The following is a 5,600-nucleotide window of genomic DNA, read 5'->3' as shown; positions in this document are numbered from 1 at the left end:
GGGAAAAATATAATGTGTTATTTTTCATTGTTTAAATTGTATTTTTAAATGCTAAATAAAGTATATATAGGACCAAATAAACTTTTTAACCATAAAACTTAATTTTTTTCATGATATATACAATTTATTTTTAAATGATATATAATATATACGTAATATACATTAAATTATTTTACATTACATATACATCGAGACATTTTATAACACAAATTAAAATGGTTTTTTAATATTAATATATTTTTAAGTATATGTAGATATTAATTATTATTAAAACATTTTATTGACAACCCACATTGATTTTTATTTATTTATTTATTTATTTTTATATACAGCTTTAAAATGTTTTATTTTAACAAATTTATTTATTTATTTATTTCTCTATATAAATATATATGAAGTTAACATCCACATAAATTAGTTAACATAGATCTTCAAATAGTTTAATTAAATATCTTGTTTAAATATTTTTGAAACACCTTATTCATATATGCTACATTTGCTTCTATTCATTTACTTTTATTATAGTCGACATTATTTTTCTATTTAGGACATAATTTTTATTTTAAAAGGTGAGAGACTGATGGACAAACTTACACATCCCCTTCATACTTGGTTGTAGAATGAGTTTGGATATTCATGGTAATTTTTCATATTTAACATCTAAACAAATCAAATGGTTACAAAAAGGTCATTGTTATAAAAAAAATCAAACTATTTGAAAATCATCATTGTTTTTAATAATGAATATAAAGTTTAAAATATGTGCTTTTTTTCTTAAAATATTTATGCTATTAAATTATAAATTAGTGTATAATATTAAATTATAAAGAGTTGTCACCTTTGTAAATGTTATATATATTATTTTATTTATATTTAAATTGTATATTTTATATTTAAATTGAAATTTTATTCATAGTAATCTGGATGCAATTGGAATGTAGTTGGTTTTTCTTTGCCTCAAATGTATTTAAATCTCAATTTTTTCTTTCTGGGGGATGGTATAGCACTAGAAGACCTGCTTTTCCACTCCCTCCTCTCAATATTGTCTTCCATAGTTTTTGTAAAAGTCTCAGGGCATCATAAAACAAGTGTGGCAAGCATATAAGGGCCGCTCCATCTCTGCGGAAATGAAAACCTTGTATTATGGAGTTCACTAGTAGAATGGTGTCATTTTGGTTACCCCTGGTTGAAGAGATGATTTTCGAGGGTGGTATTTTTTGAACCATGAACAACTATTAATGTAACATCTTTAAATTATTATTAACGGAATTGATGAAGCTTACTAACACACACACACACACACAGATATATATATATATATATATTGAAATTTCAAAATAATTGTCCTACTATTAACTCAACAAAATTATAATGATTTTTGAAAAATTCTCTTATTTTTAATTCAATTAAACTATAGTGATTATGGAACACTTTTATTAATGTTTTTTAGCACGGAAATAAAATTCTAAAGAATTCTAAATAAACTCTTAACTTCTATTCTTAAGATTTGATAAACTATATCCAATTTTTGTAAATGTTAATCACCATCACTATATTTAGTTTTATAAATAAATAAAAAACTTAAATGTAATTTTAAAGAATTTGAAAAAAATGATATCGGTAATTGAAGTGTGTGTGTGTATCCTTTAACATTACATTAAATTTTAATTATAGTAAAAATATTAATATTATTTATAATCTCAGATTGGAGGCTTTTGTGATTCATGATTTAAGTAATCTTCCAAAAAAATCAAATTGATAACTAAGGGTCGACGCATTTCAAACTTCTACTAAGGTTCATCATTAGGAAAACATTTATATTATTATATAATTTTTTAATCCTGACAGTAAGTGCTCAAGAGAAAGGACACAATTCCAAACCTTGAAACATGAGTCATATTAATTAATGATGGGTGGTGTACACCACCCAAATTGAGGTATGCATGTAATATACATTACATTTAGATGGTGAAGAATAAGGTGAAGGAGTATGTGAGCAATTCCATAATCACTAGTGATGGGAAGGTTGAATTAGGAGGATGGTCAACCGTGGAGACCACATTATATCCTAATCGTTGCATAATTATGTCGGACATGATGGTAGGGTAGAGAAATTATGATAGAAAATGGTGGCTGAAAATGTGGTCATGGGAGAAAAGTTTAAATTGGAATATAGTTTAGTGGAAATTGCAACATGGAAGATTGATAGTGAGCTATTTAGTTTATTGCAATCAACTTAAAAATTATCTTATCCACTGCTCATGGTTCTGGAACTATAAATCATGTTTAGTATGGTTTTGGAGAATACAATGGTTGGGAAGGCCTACACAAGGTATTATATTTAATAATGTGCCTATCTTTTAGCACAATCTAGTTCAAAGAGTTACAACTAGATATTTTAGGACTCAATTCAGTTATTTCACGACTTGGACCTCATGAGGCTTTACATGATGGTCTTATAGTAATTCCATTCTTGATTGATTTTAATTTTGTAAGTATCTTTTTTTACATTTCAAGTCTCAGGATTTCCTGGGTAGTGGGTTAAATCTCCTACTGATCTAGGAGGATCCAGGATGATTGATCCAGGAGGATTGGTCCAGGAGGATCCAAGAGGATTGATCCAAGTGGATCTTTAGAAAAGTACCAGTGGCATGGTGAAAGGCTCAAAATAAAAGTGGCAGAATCTAGTTAGGCTTAGCATCATATCAAATTGCTCGTCATCCTAATTCCAAGGGTGCAAACGAAACTCAAATCCGAGTCCAGATGACAAAGTTAGAGCAAGTCAAAGTTTGAGTTTGACTTGTCTAGGTGGCAAGAAGAAGATGACATGGCAAAGATTCAGCGAATGAGGGCGTGCCACGTGGCAGGTCCACTGGGCCCCGCATATCACTTATCGGTGAAAAGGAGGAGCGCTTAAGGAAGAATCGACCTCTGGCGTTCCCAACTAAGATTGTGATATCGCATATCGTAGGTCAAAGGAAGAACGGAAAGGTAAATCAGCCCCAATAGGACTTTGTTACGATGTGGTATCGCAGATCGGAGGAGGTTCTGAATTGGCCCTGATAGGACTCTGTTGCAGTGCAATATCACATATCGCAATAGCAGATTGGGAGAGGTTTTGGATCAGTCGTGATAGGACTTTGTTGCGATGCAATACATATCACATATCGCAATCACATAAAAGGTTTTGTGTTTGCGAAGCGGTTTCGCTGTAATCGTCGATTGTGATTTGTGACAAGACTACTCGAACGTGATATTTATAAACTGTATTCAATAAACCTGGCGGGTCTGTGTTATGCAGACTTGGCTCTGTCCACCAATGGAAGCCACTGATTATGAGTTGGGATGGACTGCCGGATGCGGGATTTTTATGAACTACATTTGATAAAGTTTTCGGGTCTATGTATGGCTGATTTCGCAGAGTGTTGTTGTTTAGAATTGGCATGTCGACTGATTGAATGACTGTCAATTCTTTGTTAGAGTCGTCGGTTTGAGGCTTAAAACAAAAATAGGTTGTTTGACTGTTCGATGGAGTTTTCCACATTTGAAAAGGTTTATTTCCGTGCCTTATTCGGGGCCGAGAACCTCTGTTGGAAAACACCCCTTTTGCTTAACTTGGCCTATGGTTAGAACTGCCTGGATTTTGAGGGATTTTCCACACATACTTATTTAAAGGGTCCTTTGTGTTAGAAGAAAGGGGGAGAGTAGAGAGCGGTGGTACCTGCTCTTGGCAGGTGACCAAGACCTTATCTCAGAGATCAAAAGGTTCCGAGAAGGTTTTAGAAGGCCCGATTATCTGAATGGGGTGTTCGGATAGGCGTTTTTGCACTATTTTTCGCCAGGAAGTTAGTGGTTCTATCTGTTTCTAGAGTTGGGCTCTCCATTTTCCAGATATCTTCTAGATTGAAGGTATAAGGATGTTTATGTAGAAATCTGCTTGTACTTCTCTCTTTTCATGCCACTTAATAAAAGAAGGCCTCCCCACTATTGAGTAGGGCCCGGAGATGTAGTCCAAATTGGACGAACTCCGCAATCAAATATCCATGTCATGATATTTTGTGATGATGTCTCTTTGTCTTCATTTTTTTCATGCTTATGTTTTTATGGATTTTTAAGCACTGTAACTCATGTCAATTCTAATGCATCTATAAGAGAAAAAAAAATCTTAGATCAAGATGGTATCAGACCTGAGATTAAGTGATGCGAATTGCATGAGTGTGCCAACCAAAGATAGGCTTAAGAGGAAAAGCATCTTAAAAAGGAGACATGGCGAGTATTGAGGCTCATGGGGGAGAGATACGATACAATTGTTGTTAGAGTCTGTCTGAATGATAGAGTTGTGCGTGAATGATTAAGTGTGCATCCATGGAGTGCGGCAAGGGAATGTGTGAGACTTTCTTGCGTATGTCAAATATGGTGGATATTATGCATACAACATATGAGAAGTGCAAGGAGGAGGAGACTCAGTGATCGGAGAGCAATATATCATCTACCTCTTCCGGTTCTTTTCAATCATTGCCTTCATTTAATGCAGAGATTAATCAAAAGCTTCAAGAGAAGAATGCACAATTAAAATGCTCCTACAGAAAGAGAAAGAGGAGAAACAACAACTGCTACAACCACGGAAAATTTTAGGGGAAAATTTTTGCCCTTGGGCTAAATTAAGGGGTTTTATAATTTTATTGGGCGAATATTTTGTATCATAGTACATTGTTACAAATAGCCTCAAATTTATTTTATAAAAAAATTAGGTATGGAGATTAGCCCACCTTATTTAAAGGGAGAGGGTAAAAAAAGTAAATTTAGCCCTTGAAATTAGGAGTTACAATCTTCCATTCGCCCTCATTTTCAAGAAAATGTATTTATGACAGTTATAAATAAAAATATAAATACATTGGAGGTATGATAAATAAATAAAAGCTCTTTTTATACTTACTCCAAAGATATGGTAAATAAATAAAACCTCTTTTTATATTTAGTCCATAACCCTCTTTCTATTTAAGAAGGCTCAAAAATGAGGTTTCATTTAAGTAAATCCTATGGGCCAAATACCATATTTATAAAAGAGGTATGGTAAATTAATAAAAATATAAATAAACGAGAGGTATGGTAAATAAATAAAACATTTTTTTTATATTTACTCCATGTGTCACCTTATATTTATGAACACGCAAGCGTGTAAATAAATAAAAATATAAATAAAGTGGAGGTATGGTAAATAAATAAAACCTCTTTCTATACTTCAAAGGCATGGTAAATAAATAAAACCTCTTTCTATAATTAGTCCATAACCCTCTTTCTATTTAAGAAGGCTAAAAAAAAAGGTTTTATTTAATTGAATCCTATGGGCCAAATACCATATTTATAAAAGATGTATGGTAAATTAATAAAAACGTGAATAAACGAGACGTATGGTAAATAAATAAAACATTTTTTATATTTACTCCATAAGCCACCTTATATTTACGAACACTCAAAAAATGTGTTATATTTAGGTGAAGCCTATGGGCCAAATACCATGGGCCAAATTATTATTAATACCATGCAAAAAACATTCTTAACACTAATATTAGTATTAATAAAAATAAAGATGGCACATG

This window comes from Pinus tabuliformis, chromosome 4_2 (assembly GCF_031772625.1).
Source record: "Pinus tabuliformis cultivar Carrire ecotype Pingquan chromosome 4_2, CPIR1, whole genome shotgun sequence".
NCBI lineage: Eukaryota > Viridiplantae > Streptophyta > Pinopsida > Pinales > Pinaceae > Pinus > Pinus tabuliformis.
This window is presented reverse-complemented; position numbering follows the sequence as displayed.